Here is a 22,060-nt window from a genome sequence, read left to right on the forward strand (position 1 = left end):
TATCCCATATTTTTGTTAAAAAAATATGTTTTGGTAAAAATGTCCTCAATAATAGTTTCTATTATTTTTTCACAGATATTCACTAAAACAGAAAACAATTAGAAAACTACTGTGGTAATTTTGACCAATTGGTTTACAAATGTATCATACCATTTTTTCATTAAAATAACAAGATTTAAGACTGTAAGCCAGATATTTATCATGAAACACTAGTAAATACTTAATTATTAACAAGAACCAACAAATATTAAAGATGTCATCTATATCTAATGAGAAAAACTGAGTGTCCTCCCATCTTAAAGTCACACCAGAGTTATAATCCATGATCACTCACAAACCCCATGGGGGAGATACATGGTCATATTTTTCTCCCTCAGATCATCTTAGTCTTTAGAGACTCTCTTTGATTTTACTTTAGCATAACTTCAGTGACAATTTATTTAGTTCTCCATGCAGCCTCTTTCAACCTCTCCCAATATTTGTGGATTTCTCAGTGAACGCTCTAAGAAAAAAAAAATAATTAAAAACATAATTTTCCATAACCTTTATAAATGAACCACACTTTTGATACACAAAGCTCTAATTGAGTAATAACTATAGAAATTGTAAGGACATTTTCTCCATCCTTAGAATCTTTCTCATCACCTTTTCTCTGCTTTGAGTCAGACTTTTGAAAAGTTCCTGTCCCTGAGCCCATCTCTGTTGAATTAACATTCATTTTCCCAATCATCCAATTTACACACAATGACAAGGAGTTACTCTCAAAAGCTAAAGGTTGTGGGAATTGATAATCATTATTCTAGTTAGATTCCTCTACTTATGGTTAGCCCCTCAATCATTTTAATTTCAGTGCCTTAATTATCTGAGTAATCCAAGGTCTACATAGTGTGCAACTGGAAAAAGAGCACATTCTCCATGTGACAATGAGCCAAACTGAAGATTCCTTTGTTCCTACTTTGATGTTTCTTCTTTCCACCTGGAAAAGTAGGCTCAGACCTTGTATTGATTCTTTAAGTAGTTTCTGAAACTTTCAATGTTATGGTTTTTCAACTTTAGCCAAGGTCCATTTTGTTGATCTCTTATTAACCTGTAATTCCAAGAAGTACAAAGTAGGCATATACACATAATTTGACCAGTGTTGTTTCATGTCTCACAATGTGAACATAATTTTTTATTAGTAAAGTCGGTATTTACTTTAACATCTGAAAGCCACCCCTACTGGTTTCACAATCAGACACAAGTATTATATTTTCCACAATTAAAAATTTTCCTATAGTTTAATATTACTTTTCCATTGATTAGATTAAATTTATAAAACAAAAATGATAATAATTTTTCATCTTACAGTAAACAGTTGTAGGAAGATACCTATTTCCAAATAATTACTGTATTAATGGAAACATAAAGTCATATTTCAATGTAAAAATATGTGCATATAAATTTCAAATATTTTAAAATATCTAATAAGCAATACAAATATTTCTATCACTCCCATGGACTTTAAGCTCTCTTTCAAGATCATTTATAAAAATAAGATTTTTTTGAATATTTTGATTTCATGTTTTGTTTTGAAAGGTAACTAATCACATAAAATTGAGTAAATGAGAGAGAATAGAGCACCCAATAAGGGAAAAAGATGTTAGACATATTTTATTTTTAATTAAAAGTGGAGGATAATATACACATATAGTAAACACATAATACATAATGAATATTATTCAGGCTTAAAAAATAATTAAATTTTAACATTTGCAACAATATGGATTGAACTAGAGAGTATATTGTTAAGTGAAATAAACCAGTCAAAGAAAGACAAAAACTTTATTCATATGTGGAAAATAAGAAACAAAATAAATGAGCAAAGGAGAAAAGAGAAAGAAAGATCAAGAGAGAAAGAACTCTTAATTACAGATAACAAGCTGATGGTTGTAAGAGGAGAGGTAGGGAGGGGATCAGGTATATGGATGATGGGTATTAAGGAGAGAATTTGCGATGAGCACTGGGTTTTGTATATAAGTGATGAATCACGCAATTGTACACCTGATACTAGTACTACACTGTTAAATAACTGGAATTTGAATAAAAACTTAAAAAAATATAAGAATATCATTCATAGAAGACTCATGAAAGATTTTAACAAATATTTTTAAAATTCAAAATTAAAATTATTTTAATAGAGAACAAGTAAAAATAAAATAGCTAAGTAATTTGGAATTCTTTTCACAGTGCTCCTTAAAAATAAAGTTCTTACTTTCAAGTCAGAAGAAGAGCCAGAAAACTGCAAAGAATTTTCCCATATTCCTCCAGGATCCTGTTTCATGTGTTCCTTACCCCATCACACTTATAATGATTTTTATTGAACATTTCTGACCTCTACACACCAGGATTTTTTTCTTTGTGCAGTCTCCAAGTTCAAAAAGGAAAAAGTGTCCTTAATGCTCTATGCCTATGGCAATTCTTTCTTCAATAAGGGGCAACGTTCTTAACACAGTTTCAAACAGATTTTTTAGAGCATATAGGATTCTCCCTGGAGGTCAGACTTTAGCTGTGCCTAATTTCATTTCTCAGATTCTAAAGCCTTGGGACCCTGCCTTCCAGTCCCATCTCTGATCTGAGAGCTGATGCTACTGCCCTTTCCCAGTGAGATAAAAGATAAGATCTCATTTGGTCTCATTAGAATAAACTGTGCAGCATCGCTTCAATTATTTATTGTATGTAGGTGACCATTGAATTCTAAGATATTCATCTGCTTCTAAAGCATGTATCAATTTTAATTTAGGTCTCCATCCGCTAATCTTTAAACTGATTCTAATAGTTTTAGTTCAATTTCAATAGAGAGAAACACTAAGAGACACACTCCTCTGATTTTGGGTTTAATAACATGGACTTTAAGTCCTTGAACCACCAATTCTCCATTGATTTTCCTTTACTATATCTCTGGTTTTAAGCCAGACTCCAGTGAGGATAACTTTCCTTCAGGTTCTCACTAATGAACAGAGATGCCAGGGTAGAAAGTCCTCCAAAACTCAATTCCTGATATCTGTAACAGTTCTCAAATAATGTCAGTGGCATTCAAATGAGCATGTGAGAGTCATGGCTTCTCTTATGGCCAGCGTCATAATGAAAGACATCAGGGTCTTATTGTTGGGATAAAGTGGGGTCTATTTGCAGAGCATGATCTGTAATATTCTCCTTATTTTCTAGAAAATAGATAATACTTTTACTCATTTGTTTAATGTTTGCTCTAAATTATTCCCTCTCCAAATACTGTGGATGACACAATTCCCACGTTTCCTGTAACTGGTTTCTATCATACAGGTGATGAGAGAACTTGGGGGGCAAGCTGAGGGCAAAATACAGGCTGACACCACCACTATATCCCGCCAGATGGAATATGTATAATATTCCTCGGACACTCCTGGCTACCCAAGAACAAAGGAAAGGAGTTTAAGTGCTTGCCATGGAAATATGAGAAACTAAGGCAAATACAAAATTTAGTTCCCTTACTGCCTATAGTCCATTGACAAGTCCTTGAAACTGGCAGAGTGATCTCCCTCTAGGAGATCAGCTGCCTCTATAATTATGCTTTGCTAGGAGCAAAAGAGAATCTTAGCTTAACATTATTGCAACCTTGAGGATCCTATAAGTCTACTTCCTTTATCTCAACTCTTCCAAGATATATGCTGGCAATCATACTCCAAGCTTTTAACCTCCCTGATATACATCTGAAGGGTCTCATGACTGAGGTTTTATTAAACAGTAATAAGTGGTGTTTTCCCTAGCAACAGCTAGCCCCTCAAGGTCCTGAAAACCTTGCTCCCAAAATATTTTAGAGACTTACTCTATCCTTGACTCCCTTCAAACCTGAAGGAATATGAGTCATGACCCCAGTGCAGTTCTTCCGGCCCATGGGTCCTGTCCCCATGCTTTAATAAAATCACATTTTACACCAAAGGTATCTTCAAGAATTCTTTCATGGCCATTGGCTCTGGACCACCCCACCATTACCCCAAAACGTTATCAAAGGAATCTCTTATTAACACCACCACATTCACCACGTATTTCTTTGGAGTATATCTTTATCCTTATCCTCATATTTTCTGAGGTCATAAGGGCCTTTACTAAAAGGTAAGACATCCCACACATATGGATCATTGTCATATTAACTTTTGAATCATTTTAGAAATTTCAAAACCACTTGGAATAATTTTGATTGAAATTGAATCTAGATCAATGTAGAGAACATGTTATCCCAACAATATTGAGTACCATGAGCAATGGAGATGGTATATTTATTCAGTTTTAAAAATATTTTAAAAATTCTATCAGCAATTTTTACAGATTCAGGACACAAGTCATTCACACATTTTGCTTAATTCATCATTAAATACTGCATTTTCTTATCCAAATCTGTATTAGTCTGCCAGTGGTGCCATAAGAAAATAACACAGCCTGTGTGATTTCAACGAGAGATATTTATTTTCACATAGTTCTAGAGGTTAAAAGTCCAGATTAAAGTGTGGACAAGGTTTTTTCCTCCGAGTTATCTCTATTTTGTTTTCCTATGGCTGATCTCTTGCTGTCTCTTCAAATGACCATCCCTTTGTGCACCAGTGCCCACTGTGTTACTCTGTATGTCCTACTATCTTCTTATAAGAACAGCAATCTGATTGGATTAAGGCACTCACATATCCTTTTTTAAAGTTAATTATTCCTTAAAAGCCCTACTTTTAAGTACAGTCACATTCTGATGCTGTGGTACTTGAGAATCAATAAACATGTGAAATTTCTGAGAATACAAATAAACATAATAAAAATGATACTGTTATTACTTTCTGGTTCCATTCGTCTTTTTTACTACTACAAAATATTCTAATTTAATTATGAATTAGTTTTGACATAATAATAAGCTGTAGTTGTTTTTTTTTTTAATTCCTTAAGATGCACATATTTTGTCTGTCAATAACTTCTTACTTCTTTAGGTCCTATGTTGTGTTTGTTTGTTTGTTTGTTTGTTTGTTTTTTGTTTGCTTGATTTCACTAGCTGTAATTTTCAGTTTAATGTTCCCTAAAGATGAAATAGAATAATATTTTCTTGCTCCAGATCTATAGGATTAAGTATTAAAAGGAAATTTGAAAAATTCACATATATGTATATATTAATTGAGACTTCTTCAAATTAAAAAGCTTCAGCACAGCTAAGGAAACAATCAACATAATCAAAAAGCAAACTACTGAATTATAGAAACTAATTTACAAATTTCAAATCTGATAAAAGATTGGTATCCAAAATAAACACAGAATTTATAAAACTCAACACACCCCAAAAATAAATAATCCAATAAAAAATGGGCAGAAGACATCCATAGAGATTTTTCCAAGGAAGACATCCAGATGGCCAACTGACACATGAAAAGATGCTCAACATCCCTGATAGGAAAATACAAATTGAAAGTACAATGCAATATCAAGCCATACCTGTTAGAATGACTAAAACCAACAAAACAAAAAGCAATAGGTGCTAGCAAGCATGCAGAGAAAGGGGAACCCCCCTTTTTTTGGTGGAAATGCAAATTTGTAAACCCACTCACTCAGGAAAACAATATGAAAATTCTTCAGAAAATTAAAAATAGAACTACCATACAATCCACCCATTGTACTACTATGTATTTACCCAAATAATAAAAAAAAATTCTAATTCAAACATATATGCACTGGTATTTATAGCAGCATTATCTATAATAGCCAAATTATAAAAACAAACCAAATATCCATCCCCTGATGAATGAATGAAGAATATGTGGTATATATCTACAATGGAACATTACTCAGCCATAAAAAAAGAATGAAATCCTGTCATTTGCAATGACATAATTAGAGCTAGAGTTTATTATGCTAAGCATACTCAGTCAGAGAAAGACCAATACCATATGATGTCACTCATGTGTGGAATTTAAGACACAAAACAGATAAATATATGGTAAGTGGAAAAAAAAAAAGAGAGAGAGAGAGAATGAAGGAAGCAAGCCGTAAGAGACCCTTAATGATATAGAACAAACTGAGAGTTGATGGAGAGAGGTGGATGGGGGATGTGCTAAATAGGTAATGGGCATTAAGGAGGGAACTTGTTGGGATGAGCACCAGCTGTTAAATGTAAGTGATGAATCACTAAATTCTACTCCTGAAACCAAAAATACAATATGTTAACTAACTAGAATTTAAATTAAAAAATGGGCAAAAAATATCCTGGAAATCTTATCTAGAGAAATTAGGCATGAGATATAAATGACAGTTATCCAAATAAGAAAGAATGGAGTACCTATAGAAAACAATAAAGACTCCACCAAAAAAAAAAAATTGTGAGAACCAATAAACAAATTCAGCAAATTTGTGGGCCAGAAAATCAATATACCAAAAATCTGTTGTATTCCTACATACTAAATGATCTGAAAAATAAGAAAAACAACTTATTTAACAATAACACTAAAAAGAATAAAACATTTATACATGTAATAAAAGAGGTGAAATATCTCTAACAATGGATAGAATATTAAAGAAGTTGAGGAATATATTAATAAATGGAAAGATAATCATTTCATGGATCAGAAGAAACAGTATCGTTAAAAAGTCCATTTTTTCCAGGATTGCCTGGGTGGCTCAATCAGTTAAACATCTGACTCTTGATTTCTGCTTGTGTCATGATCTCATGGTTTGTGAGATGGAGTCCTGAATTGGGCTCTGTGCTGACAGTGTACAGCCTGCTTGGGATTCTCTCTCCCCCTCTCTTTGCTCCTCCGTCATGCTCACTTGTTCTCTCTCTCTCTCTCCCTCAAAATAAATAAACATTTAAAAAGCCCATTTTCTGCAAGCTGAGCTATCCCAGCCTGAGTGGCAGGGCCCAGGCTGTGGAAGGATTGGTGACTGCAAGGCAGCCCACCGACAGTGAAGCTTCTTGTACTCCCACTTTTAGGTAATTTGGCCTTAAAACTATCTGGGGTATTGTCTGTTGGGGAATTGCCCTTGACAGGCCCTCTGGGAAAAAAACCAATAGGAAAGAAAATAAGGTTCCGCAAGAAATTGTGCGGCCTTACATTTAGCCCTCACCATCCCCTATGGAGACTTCTCTACTTACAGGAAGGATAGCCTCATACATTTGCCAGCAAAGGAGGCCAACTATGGAGAGACATATGGATTTGAAGCCCCACTCCAGCAACTAAGGGGTGTATCTCTGGGCACAGGTGACCTCAACTCTGAGGCCAACCTGGCCCCCGGGAGGCATTCCAGATGATGACTGAACCTAGTTGGTTTAGGTACAGAATGGTTCATTAGTTCCTAGTTGCATTGTCTCTCTGAGAAGGTATGAGGCATGGGTTTCTACGGTCCTTTTGGTCCCTTTCTGGCACCTCAGACTGAGGCAAACACATTGTTCTTCTGGCATCATGTGGTTAGGGGGCCATGTTCCTGTAACTGTTCCACTTTAGGTGTTGAGAAATGGATGGCTTTTCATGTGAACAGCAAAGCAAATGCTTTATAGACTATAGACAATAATAAACACAGATGCATAATGGAATAATGTAAGAAATTAAACTATAATCGAAGGGTATGAAGGAACATTAAAAGAAAATCGCCATGTTATTTCTTAAAGGTTGATTAGACATAGGAACGTTTTTATTATTTTTTTTATTTTTTATTTTTTTTTAATTTTTTTAACGTTTATTTATTTTTGAGACAGAGAGAGACAGAGCATGAACGGGGGAGGGTCAGAGAGAGAGGGAGACACAGAATGGGAAGCAGGCTCCAGGCTCTGGGCCATCATCAGTGCAGAGCCCGATGTGGGGCTCGAACTCACGGACGGTGAGATCGTGACCTGAGCTGAAGTCGGACACTTAACCGACTGAGCCACCCAGGCGTCCCGGAACGTTTTTAAAATTAGGTAATGTTAGAAAAACATAGATGACGTATGCTACAAGTAAATCACTAGCATATATAATGCCATGTTTGCTACAATAAATCAGCCAGTTCAACACACTGCTGTTGTCTGTGTCCATTTTAATTTTAATTTTAATTTTTTATTTTAGTTTTTTATTTTTAGTTTTTTTTAATTTTAGTTTTGTTTTATTTTCACTGATGCCATTCTTCCTTCAGGAACCCCTAGTTACTGGAGCTGGTCTCCGGCACCCATTCTTTCCAGTTTCAATACCGTCCCTATCAAAATTCCAATGGCAATTTTCAGAAAATTAGAATAAAAACAATCTGAAAATTCATATGGAATCCAAAAGTCCCCAAGTAGCTATGAAAATTTTGAGCTAGAAGAGCAAAGCTAGAGAAATCACATGTTCACATTTCAAATTGCATTACAAAGCTATAGTAAACAAACAGTATGTTACTGGCATGAAAACAGTCATATAGACCTATAGAACAGTAGAGAGAACCCATAAATAAACACAACCATATATGTTCAACTAATTTCAAAAAAGGCCACATGAATACCCAATGGGAAAAATAATAATCTTTTCATCAGTGGTCCTGACAAAACTGAGTATCCACATGAAAATTATAAAACTGTACTCCTTTCTTAAACCATACACAAAAATTAATTCAAAGTATATTAAAGACTTAAACATAAGATCTGAAACTATATACCTGGTAGAAGAAAATATAAGAAGATATTCTTGACATTGATTTTGGAAATGATTTTTTTTAAATATGAAATTTATTGTCAAATTGGTTTCCATACAACACCCAGTGCTCATCCCAGCAAGTGCCCTCCTCAATTGATTTTTGTTTTTAATTCAACACCAAAAGAACTGACAACAAAATTAAAAAAAATCACCAAAAACAAAAGAAAACAAAAAAAATGCACACACACACACAAAATAAAAAAAAAATAACACTGATAAATTAAGAAGTTTATGCATTGCAAACTAAACAATCAACCCAATAAAAATGCAACCTATGAAATGGGATAAAATGTTTCCAAAGACATTCAAATGGTCAATAGGTTATGAAAATGTAATAAGCATTCCAATCATCAGGGAACTGCAAGAATATCCGACAGTGAGATATCACAGCACACCTATTATGATGGATATAATAAAAAATTAAGGATATAAGTGTTGAGAAAGATGTGGAGAAAAGGAAAACCTGTACATTCTGATTGGTAATGTTAACTTACAGACCCATTATGAAAAACAATATGGAGTTTCCTCAAAAACATAAAAATGTAACTACCATATGATCTAGCAATCCCACTTCTGGGTATACAGTGAAAGGAAATACAATTTCTATGTCAAAGAGATATCTTCACTCTCAGGTTTATCATCACATTATTCACAAAAGCCAAGACATGAAATAAACAAAATGTCTGTCAATGGGTTAATAGCTAAAGAATATTTGATTTACATACTTACGTACATACATATATTCATATGTAAATACATACAATTGAATATTATTCCATATTTTAAATAAGGAAATATTGGCATTTGCAACAGGATGGATAGATATTATGCTAAGTCAAATAAACAACATCTAGAAGGGAAAATATTGCATGATTTAGTTGTGTCACTGACACATGTGGAATCTGGTGTGGGGAAAGCCAAACTCATAATAACAGAGAGTACAGTGGTTGTTGCCAGGGTTGAGGATGTAGGCAAAAGTAAAGAATTATAATAATAATAAGAGTAAATGGTGGTTTCCAGGGGCTTGAGGGATAAGATCTTGGGAGGTAATTGCTTAATAGATACAGTTTAAGTTTTGCAAAATGACAAGAGTTATGGAGATGGATGGTAGTGATAATGGCACAATTATGAGTGTACTTAAGTAGCAATGAATTCTACAGTAAAATGGTTATGATAGTAAATTTTATATATTTTACCACATTGAAATAATTGGAAAAACTATTCTTAAATATTTTATTTAAAAATGAATGTATTGTACTGTACCTAATAAACCCTACTCAGTATTTAATACTTTTTTTTTTTAGTTTATTTATTTTGAAAGAGAGCATGAGCAGGGAAGGGGCAGAGAGAGAAAGGGAGAGAGAGAATCCCAAGCAGATTCCATGCCTTCAGTGCAGAGACAGAAGCAGGGCTCAACCTCATGAACCACAAGATCATGACCTGAACCAAAACCAAGAGTCAGACACTCAACTGACTAAGCCACCCAGATGCCCCAAAACTACTCACTCTTAAACCCCAGAAAACAGTGATCTGTTTTCTGACTATAATCTTACTTATTAAAAAGAGTACCTTTAATTGGGTTCTCCATGTAGCAAAATACATTCAAGATTAATCCATGTTGTTGTGTGAATTAATAATTTATGCCTTTATATTCTGGGTATAATATATAGTATAATAAAATAGTATTATATTATATGGTTGACCTATACTTTTTTTTATTCATTCATATATTGAAGGAATCTTTAGTTGCTATCATCTTGATGAGTATAAATAACTACCATAACATTTATATCCAGGATTTAACTGGACATAGGTAAGTATTCAGAAACAAAATTTATTGGTCATATAGTAAATTTATGTTTATTCTTGCCAAAAATGATGTCTAACTTCTCATATAATGTATTAGTAAATAGCACTTTCAGACCATATAAATATGGTCTGAAACCTGAATAGGTCTTTGAATATAAAACCTAAAGATAATACAAAGAGTAACTATGTAAAATTACTGCAGGATGATTAGTAGTTGACAGATTCTGGAAAGAGGATCTTGCTCACTTGAGGGAGAAGACTACAGGAGTTTAATAAATTAACTTCCTTCATCACAGTTTTAACCATTAGTATACATACAATGTGCAAAGCACTCACGCTAGTGGTGAATGTCACACTGGTAAAACCATAATCTTCCTTGAATGAAGAATGAGAAAAAAAATGTAGGCGAATATGATTACTCAGTGAAGAGATATTTTATTTTTCTCAAGTTTTTATTTAAATTTAGTTTCTCAACATTCATTATAATATTAACTTCAGGTTTAGAATATACAGATTCAACACTTACACACACTACCCAGGACTCACCCAAACAAGGGCCCTCCTTAATACCCATCACCAATTTCATCCATTTCTAGCCTCTCCCCCAACATTCCCTCTGATAGCCATCGCTTCATTCTCTACAGTTAAAAGTCTATTTCTTGTTTTGCCTATCGTTCACACACACACACACACACACACACACACACACAGTTTATTTGTTTTGTTTCTTAATTTCCATATAAAAGTGAAATAATATGACATTTAATTTTTCTCTGACTGACTTATTTTGTTTAGCAAAATACCAGAGCTAGCACCACCCACATTGTTGCAAATGGCAAAAATTCATTCTTTTTCATGACTTAGTAATATTCCATGATATATATATATATATATATATATATATATATATATGTATGTATATGTATATATCTCACACCTTTTTAATCCATTCATCAGTCAATGGATATTTGGGCTCTTTCAAAAATTTGGCTACTGTTGATAATGCTTCTATAAACATTGGGGTGCATGTACCCTTTCAAAATAGTATTTTGTATTCTTTGGACACTTATTAGTGCAATCACTGGATCATAGAAATATCGATTTTTTTTAGGTCTCGAATTTTATTTAAATTCTAGTTAGTTAAAATACAGTGCAATATGGTTTCAGAAATTAATGATGTGTCACATATATCAGCCAGTGCTCACCATAACAAGGGTCCTCCTTAGTATCCATCACCTATCTATCCCATCCCCCACTCACCTCCCTCCATCAACCCTGTTTTTTCTCTATCATTAAGAGTCTCTAATGGTTTGTTTTCTTCTCTCTCTTTTTTTCCCGTACCCTATTTTCATCTGTTACTTAAATTCCACATATGAGTGAAATCATGTGGTATTTGTCTTTATCTGACTATTTTTGTTAGCATAATACTCTCTACCTCATCTACATCGTTGCAAATGACAAGATTTCATTCTTATTTATGAGTGAGTAATATTTCATTGTGTACACATACCACATCTTTATCCATTCATCAGTTGATGGACATTTATGTTCTTTCCATGGTTTGGTCATTATTGATAATTCTGCTATAAACATCAGGAAGCATGTATCCCTTTAAGTCAGTATCTTTGTATCCTTTGAGTAAATACCTAGGAATGCAATTGTTGGATCATAGGGTAGTTCCATTTTTAACTTAATGAGGAAACCCCATACTGATTTCCACAATGATTACACCAGTTTAAGAGATCCCCTTTATCTGCATCAGTGTCAGCACCTGTTGCTCCCTATGCTCTTAATACTAATCATGCTGACTAGTGTGAATGATACCTCACTGCAGTTTTGATTTTTATTTCCCTGGTGATGATATTGAGCATCTTTTCATGTATGTGTTGTCTACCTGGATATATTTTTTGGAAAAATGCCTATTCATTTGATTTTGTCCACTTTTTAACTGGATTATTTAATTTTGGGGTGTTGAGTTTGATCAGTTCTTTATAGATTTTTGTTACTAAATGCCCAGTGTTCCCAACACTGTTTGTTGAAGAGACTATCCTTTTGTTCCACGGGATATTCCTTCCTACTTTGTTAGGGAGGAGTTGACTATATGGGTATGGTTCCATTTCTCAATTTTCTCTTCTGCTCCATTGATCTATGTTTCTGTTTTTGTACCAGTAGCATAATGTCTTGATCACCACAGCTTTGTAATATCATCTGAATTCTGGAATTGTGATGCCTCCAACTTTTCTTTTCTTTTTCATTTTTTAATTTTTTTAACGTTTATTTACTTTTGAGACAGAGAGAGACAGAGGATGAATGGGGGAGGGTCAGAGAGAGAGAGGGAGACACAGAATCTGAAACAGGCTCCAGGCTCTGAGCTGTCAGCACAGAGCCTGACGCGGGGTTTGAACTCACGATCCATGAGATCATGACCTGAGCCGAAGTTGGATGCTTAACTGACTGAGCCACCCAGGCACCCCTCTTTTCTTTTTCAAGATTGCTTTTGCTCTTTGAGTTTAGATGTGGTCCCATACAAATTTTAGAATTATTTTTTATAATTCTGAGAAAAATGCTTGGGGTATTTTAACAGGGATTGCATTAAATGTGCAGATTCCTTTGGGTAATATAGACATTTTACCAATATTTGTTCTTCTAATCCATAAGCATGGAAGGTTTTTCTTTTTCTTTTTCTTTTTTTTTTTTTTGAGTTTTGGCAGATTATATATTTTATTTATTTTTTAACCTTATTTACTTATTTATTTATTTTTAATTTGCATTCAAATTAGTTAGCATATAGTGAAGCAATGATTTTAGGAGTAGATTCCTTAATGCCCCTTACCCATTTAGCCCATCCCCACTCTCACACCCCTCCAGCAACCCTCAGTTTGTTCTCCATATTTATGAGTCTCTTCTGTTTTGTCCCCCTCCCTGTTTTTATATTATTTTTGTTTCCCTGACCTTATGTTCATCTGTTTTGTCTCTTAAAGTCCTCATATGAGTGAAGTCATATGATTTTTGTCTTTCTCTGGCTGACTAATTTCAGTTAGCATCATACCCTCCAGTTCCATCCACATAGTTGCAAATAGCAAGATTTCATTCTTTTTGATTGCCAAGTAATACTCCATTGTATATATATACTACTTTTTCTTTAGCCATTCATCCATCAATGGACTTTTGGGCTCTTTCCATAATTTGGCTATTGTTGATAGTGCTGCTATAAACATGGGGGTGCATGTGTCCCTTCAAAACAGCACACCTGTATCCCGTGGATAAATGCCTAGTAGTGCAATTGCTGGGTTGTAGGTTAGTTCTATTTTCAATTTTTGGAGGAACCTCCAGACCTTTTTCCAGAGTGGCTGCACCAACTTACATACCCACCAACATGCAAAAGAGATCCTCTTCCTCCATATCCTCGCCAACATCTGTTGTGGTCTGAGTCATTAATGTTAGCCATTCTGACAGGTGTGAGGTGGTATCTCATTGTGGTTTTGATTTGTATTTCCCTGATGATGAGTGATGTGGAGCATTTTTTCATGTGTCGGTTGGCCATCTGGATGTCTTCCTTGGAGAAGTATCTATTCATGACTTTTGCCCATTTCTTCACTGCATTATTTGTTTTTTGGGTGTGGAGTTTGGTGAGCTCTTTGTAGATTTTGGATACTAACCTTTTATCTGATAGGTCATTTGCAAATATCTTCTCCCATTCTGTCTGATGCCTTTTAGTTTTGTTGATTGTTTCCTTCGCTGTGCAGAAGATTTTATTTTTATGAGGTCCCAGTAGTTCATTTTTGCTTTTGTTTCCCTTGCCTCTTGAGATGTGTTGACTAACAAATTGCTGCGGCCAAGGTCAAACAGGTTTTTGCCTGCTTTCTCCTCGAGGATTTTGATGGTTTCCTGTCTTACATTGAGGTCTTTCAACCATTTTGAGTTTATTTTTGTGTATGGTGTAGGAAAGTGGTCCAGGTTCATTCTTCTGCATGTAACTGCCCAGTTTTCCCAGCACCCCTTGCTGAAGAGACTGTCTTTATTCCATTGGATATTCTTTCCTGCTTTGTCAAAGGTTAGTTGGCCATAAGTTTGTGGGTCCATTTCTGGATTCTCTATTCTGTTCCATTGGTCTGACTGTCTGTTCTTGTGCCAGTAACATACTGTCTTGATGATTACAGCTTTGTAGTATAGCTTGAAATCTTGGATTGTGATGCCTCCTGCTTTGGTTTTCTTTTTCAAGATTGCTTTGGCTATTTGGGGTCTTTTCTGGTTCCATACAAATTTTAGGATTATTTGTTCTAGCTCTTTGAAGCATGGTGGTGTTACCTTGATAGGGATTGCGTTGAATATGTAGATTGCTTTGGGTAGTATCAACATGTTAACAATATTTGTTCTTCCTATCCAGAAGCACAGAATCTTTTTCCACTTTTGTGTGACTTCTTCAATTTTTTTCATAAGCTTTCTATGGTTTTCAGCATATAGATTTTTCACCACTTTGGTGAGATTTATTCCTAGGAATTTTATGATTTATGGTGCAACTGTAAATGGGATCGATACCTTGATTTTTCTTTCTGTCACCTCATTGTCGGTGTATAGGAATGGAACTGATTTCTGTGCATTCAATTTACATCCTGCCACATTGCTGAATTCATTTAATCAATTCTAGAAGTTTTTTGGTTGAATTTTTTAGGTTTTCCATATAGAGTATCATGTCTTTGTGAAGAGTGAAAGATTGACCTCCTCCTGGATGATTTGGATGCCTTTTATTTCTTTGTGTTGTCTGCTTGCAGAGGCTAAGACTTCCAATACTATGTCAAATAACAGTAGTGAGAGTGGACATCCCTGTCTTTTCCTGACTTTAGGGGGAAAGCTCTCAGTTTTTCCCCATTGAGGATGATATTAGCAATGGGTCGTTCATATATGGCTTTTATGATCTCGAGGTATTATCCTTCTATTCCTACTTTCTTGAGGGTTTTTGTCAAGAAAGATTGCTGTATTTTGTCAAATGCTTTCTCTGCACCTATTGAGAGGATCATACGGTTCTTGTCCTTTCTTTTATCGATGTGATGAATCATGTTAATTGTTTTGTGGATATTGAACCAGCCCAGCATCCCAGGTATAAATCCCACTTGGTCATGGTGAATAATTTTTTAATGTATTGTTGGATCCGGTTGGCTAATATCTTGTTGAGGATTTTTGCATCCATGTTCATCAAGGAAATTGGTCTATAACTCTCCTTTTTAGTGGGGTCTCTGTCCGGTTTTGGAATCAAGGTAATGCTGGCTTCATAGAAGGAGTTGGGATGTTTTCCTTCCATTTCTATTTTTTGGAAGAGTTTCAAGAGCATAGGTGTTAACTCTTTCTTAAATGTTTGGTAGAATTCCCCTGGAAAGCCATCTGCTCCTGAACTCTTGTTTTTTGGGAGATTTTTGATTACAGATTTGATTTCCTTACTGGTTATGGGTCTGTTCCAATTTTCTATTTCTTCCTGTTTCAGTTGTGGTAGTGTATATGTTTCTAGGAATTTGTCCATTCCTTCCAGACTGCCCATTTTATTGACATATAATTGCTCATAAAATTCTATTATTATTGTTTTTATCTTTGATGTGTTGGTTGTGATCTCTCCTCTTTCATTCTTGATTTTACTTATTTGGGTCCTTTCCTTTTTCTTCTTGACCAAATTGGCTATTTGTTTATCAAGTTTAATTATTTCAAAGAACCAGTTTCTGGTTTCATTGATCTGTTCTACTGTGTTTTTTTGGTTTGGATAGCATTAATTTCTGCTTTAATCTTTATTATTTCCTGTCTTCTGCTGGTTTTGGGTTTTAATTTGCTGTTCTTTTTCCAGCTCATTAAGGCATAAGGTTAGGTTGTGTATCTGAGATATTTCTTCCTTCTTTAGGAAGGCTTGGATTGCTATATACTATCTTCTTATGACCACCTTTGCTGCATCCCAGAGGTTATGGGTTGTGGTGCTATCACTTTCATTGACTTCCATAATTTCTTTGGCCTTTTAATTTCTTCTTTAACTGCTTAGTTAGCCCATTCATTCTTTAGTAGGATGTTCTTCAGTCTCCAAGTATTTGTTACCTTTCCAAATTTTTTCTTGTGGTTGATTTCGAGTTTCATAGCATTGTGGTCTGAAAATATGCACGGTATGATCTCAATCTTTTGGTACCTACTTAGGGTTGATTTGTGTCCCAGTATATAGTCTATCCTGGAGAACGTTCCATGTGCACTAGAGAAGAATGTATATTCTGCTGCTTTAGGATGAAATGTTCTGAATGTACCTGTTAAGTCCATCTGGTCCAATGTGTCATTCAAAGCCATTGTTTCCTTGTTAGTTTTTTGATTAGATGATCTGTCCATAGCTGTGAGTGGGGTGTTGAAGTCTCCTGCTATTATGGTATTACTATCAATGAGTTTCTTTATGTTTGTGATTAATTGATTTATATATTTGGGTTTTCCCACATTTGGCACATTAATGTTTACAGCTGTAGGCCTTCTTGGTCTATAGACCCCTTTATTATGATAAAATGTCCTTCTGCATCTCTTGATACAGTCTTTATTTTAAAATCTAGATTGTCTGATATAAGTATGGCTATCTTTTGTTGACCATTAGCATGATAAATGGTTCTCCATCCCCTTAATTTCAATCTGAAGGTGTCTTTAGGTCTAAAGTGGGTCTCTTGTAAACAGCATATAGATGGATCTTGTTTTCTTATCCATTCTGTTACCTATGTCTTTTGATTGAAGCATTGAGTCCATTGATGTTTAGAGTGAGTACTGAAAGATATGAATTTATTGCCATTATGATGCTTGTAGAGTTGGAGTTTCTGGTGGTGTTCTTTTGTCCTTTCTAATCTTTGTTGCTTTTGGTATATATATATATATATATATATATATATATACACAAATATATATATATATACACACACACAAATATATATACATATATTATATATATACATATATATGTACATATACATATATATTTTTTTTCTTCATATTTTCTCCCCTCAGAAACTCCCCCTTAAAATATCTTGCAGGGCTGGTTTAGTGGTCACAAATTCCTTTAATTTTTGTTTGTCTGGGAAACTTTTTATCTCTCCTTCTATTTTGAATGACAGCCTTGCTGGATATAGAATTCTTGGCTGCATATTTTTCTGATTCAGCACACTGAATATATCCTGCCACTCCTCTCTGGCCTGCCAAGTTTCTGTGGATAGGTCTGCTGCAAACCTGATCTGTCTTCCCTTGTAGGTTAGGGACTTTTTTCCCTTGCTGCTTTCATGATTCTCTCCTTGCCTGAGTATTTTGTGAATTTGACTATGATATGCCTTGTTGATGGTCGGGTTTTGTTGAATCTAATGGGAGTCCTCTGTGCTTCCTGAATATTCATGTATGTGTCTTTCCCCAGGTTAGGAAAGTTTTCCGCTATAATTTGCTCACATAATCCTTCTACCCCTGTTTCTCTCTCTCCCTTCTCTGGGACCCCTATGATTCTGATGTTCCTTTTGAATGAGTCACTGATTTCTCTAACTCTTAAATCGTGCTTTTTTGCCTTCATCTCCCTTTTTTTTCTGCTTCATTATTCTCTATGTTTTTCCTTTATATCACTGATTCTCTGTTCTGCCTCATCCATCCTTGCCGCTGCTGCATCCATCCGTGATTGCAGCTCAGTTACAACATTTTTAATTTCATTCTGCCTATTTTTACCTCTTTTATATCTACAGAAAGGGATTCTAATATATTTTTGACTCCACCTACTATTCTTATTATTGTGATTCTAAATCATGAAATTCTGGTTCAGACATCTTGCTTGTATCTGTGTTGGTTAACTCCCTGGCTGTCGTTTCCTCATGCTCTTTCTTTTGGGGTGAATTCCTTCATTTTGTCATTTTGAAGGAAGAAAAAGAATTAATGAGGTAGAAAAATTGAAATTAAAAAATAAAATTAAAAAGTATTAAAATTAAAAATTAAAGACACACACACAAATCAAATAGATGATGCTAGATCCTAGGTATGTTTTGGTCTGGGTGTTGAAAGTGGTTTGACAGATTAGTGAAACGAAAAAAAAAAAGGAAATTGAGAATTTGAAAAAATGAATACACTAAAGTAGACTAAAATGAGATGATGTGGATAAAATAAAATTTGAAAAAATATACACAATAGTAGAGAATATGGTAGAAAAAAAATTAAAGGAAAATATTTTTAATAAAAATTAAAAAGAAATATGATTTTTTTCATTTTCTATATTTAACAAAAAAGAAAAAAATGAAAAAGAAAAAAAGATAAAAAAGAAAAAAGAAAAGAAAAGAAAAAAAGATATTTGAAAATTTGAAAAAGTGAATACACTGTTACAGTGTAACAGTGTAACAGTGTACTGTTACACTGTAACAGTCTACTGTTTCAGTAGACTGAAATAAAATGATGGGAGTAAAATAGAATTTGAAAAAATTTACATAAATTTAAAAATTATAGTAATAAAAATTAAATAAAAATATTTTTAAAAGAAATTGAAAGAAAAAATGAAATTTTTCTCTTCTGCATTCAAGAAAAAGAAATGAAATTAAAAAGAGACAAAAAGAAAAAGAAAGAAAAAAAGGAAATTGTTTGAAAATTTGAAAAGGTGAGTACACTGAAGTAGACTAAAATAAAATGATGGAAGTAAAGTAGAATTTGAAAAAAATTACACAAAAGTAAAAAATATAGTAATAAATATTAAAGACAGATATTTTTAATAAAAATTGAAAATAAAAATGAGTTTTTTCTCTTTCTGTAGTCAAGAAAAAGAAAAGAATTGTAAAAGTGAAAAAGGAAAAAGAAAAAAAAAGAAAAAAAAAGAAAAAAATTGAATAGATGAACCTGCTAACAGATTGAAGTAGGACTGAAGTTGCTTCCTTTTCCCCTAGAGGTCAGTCTATGTAGCTCTTTATAGTCCATAAACTAATCCAGAGGTGAGACTTGTGTTCTTGAAGAGCAAAGTTGGTCTAGTTGGGCAGGACTGAGTGTAACAGTCTGGTCTCCACTAGATGGTGCTACTAGCCTACTGGGGTGGATTGTTGTGGTGCTCATAGGTGCCCAGGCACATGCACAGGAGCAGTGAAAATGGCGCCACCCAGCTACCCAGTCTGTTCTCCCACATCAGCAATTGCACACCAATTCCCTGTCTTCACCTCTTGTCCCCTCCCCACTTTTCAACTCTCCATGACAGGCATTTCGACTCTCCATGCCAGGTGCCAGGCAGTACCTCTCTCCCAAGTTTTATCTCAGATGCGGCTGTTTTCCCTGGCCCCTTATTTCTGAAGGACTGTAGCTTTGACCCCTTCTGGCCCTCTGCGGGAGTGTCTCACTGAGCAGTGGCTGAATGTCAGCTGTACCCAGGAATGCCCTATGGACCCTGCTGTTGCCGGTGCCCCAAGACTGTGGCCAGGTGCCAGCCCACCCCCAAAAAAGATTGCGAGACACTGTAGCATCAGCGTTTCACAGATTATGGAGAATCACAACACACATCTGGCACCAAGCTTCACCCTCAATGACCTTTCCCCAGCACCAGTGAATGTGGCTGCCTCTGGGATCTGCTGGGACCAGGTGGCTTCAACAGTCTCTACCTAATGTCCTTCCAACAGTGGAAACACTTTTCCCCACATGGCCTGAGAATCTCCTGGACCCCACTGTTCCTGGTGATTCACCTTTCCCACCAGAGCACCACCAGGTATTGAGCTGCAGAGCTGCAGCCTTTGCCCTCCCCTTGTTTACAGTCTTAATGGAATTTATACCCTCTCCTTTCTCCTTTCTCCTTTCTCCCTTTTTAGTTTAGTTCCTGTGGCTGTTTTCAATTATCCACTTTCTCTCCAGCTGCTTTTTGGAAGGGGTGCTTTTTCTGTATGCTCCCCACCTCCACAGTATCCATCCTCTCTCCACACACAAAAGGGGTTCCCCACCTTTCATGGCTTCTTGCTCCCCAAGTTCAGCTCTTCGTGTTGTGTACATGCTGAATTCTGTGGTTCAGGTTGTGCAGGTTGTTGTGTTAATCTTCCAATCAGTTTTCTAGGTGTGTAGGATGGTTTAGTGTTGGTCTGGCTGTATTTCATGGGTGCAAGACACACAAAAATCCTCCATGCTGTTCTGCCATCTTGGCTCCTCCCAGAATGATTTTCTATTTCTTTGTTTCTTCCTCAATTTCTTTTATAAGTGTTCTATAGTTTTCATCATACAGATCTTTTACTTCTTTGGTTAAGTTTATTCCTAATTAGTTTATGTTTTTGGTGCAATTGTAAATGGGATGGATTCCTTCACTTATCTTTCTGTTGTTGCATTATTGGTGTATAGAAATGCAACAGATTTCTGTACATTGATTTTATAGCCTGTGACTTTACTGATTTTGTGTAGCAGTTCTAGCAATTGCTAGAGTTGGCAGAGTCTTAGGATTTTCTACATAGAGTATCATGTCATCTGGAGATAGGGAAAGTTTGACTTATTCCTTGCTAATTGTGATGTATTTTATTTCTTTTTGTTGTCTGAATCCTGTGAGCTAGAACTTCCAGTACAATGTTAAGTAACAAAGGACATGCTTGTTTTTTCCTGATTGTAGAGGAAAAATCCTCAGTTTTTCCCATTGAGGATATTAGCTGTGGAGTTTTTATATATGGCTTTATTATGTTGAAATATGTTACATTTAACCCTACTTTGTTGAGTATTTTTATCATGAATGGATGCTGTACCCTGTCAAATGCTTTTTTCTGTATTTCTTGAAAGGATCTTATGGTTCTTATCCTTCCTTTTATTATTGTAGTGTCTCATGTTGCTTGATTTGTAAACATTGAACCACTCTTGCAGCCCAAGAATACATACCATTTTATCATGGTGAATGATTTTTTTAGTGTACTGTTGGATTCAATTTGCTGGTAATTTATTGAGAATTTTTGCATCCATGTTCATCATGGATATTGGCCTGTAGTTTTTTTGTTGTTTGCTTGTTTTTCTTTTTCTTTTTTCTTTTCTTTTTTTCTTAGTGGGCTCTTTACTTGGTTTTGGTATCAGGATAATGCTTGTCTGATAGAACAAGTTTAGAAGTTTAATTTCTTCAAGTTTGAGAAGTATATGTACTCACTCTTCTTTAAACATTTGGTAGAATTCACCTGTGAAAGCCATCTGGCCCTGGACTTTTGTTTGTTTGGAATTTTCTTATTACTGATTCAATTTATTTGCTGATTACTGGTCTGTTCAAATTTTCTCTCACTTCTTCTGGGACTCCTATAATATGAATGTTATTATGTTTGATGGTGTCGCTTTTTTTCCTTAACTCTATTCTTGTGTTCCATAATTCTTCTTTTTTCTCTTTTTTCAGCTTCATTATTCCCCATAATTTTAATTTCTATATCACTTATTTATTCCCCTACTTCTTCCATCATTGTGGTCATTGATTTCAGTCTCTTTCAATTCTCAGTTATTGCATTTTTCGTTCCTGATTCATTGTTTTTGTTTTGTTTTGTTTTGTTTGCCTTTTATGTCTGGGGTAAAGGTCTCCCTGAAGTCTTGTTCTTCCCCAAGCCCAGTGAGTAACTTCATGATTTTTACTTTAA

This window comes from Lynx canadensis, chromosome A1, assembly GCF_007474595.2.
Source record: "Lynx canadensis isolate LIC74 chromosome A1, mLynCan4.pri.v2, whole genome shotgun sequence".
NCBI classification, from domain to species: Eukaryota; Metazoa; Chordata; class Mammalia; order Carnivora; family Felidae; genus Lynx; species Lynx canadensis.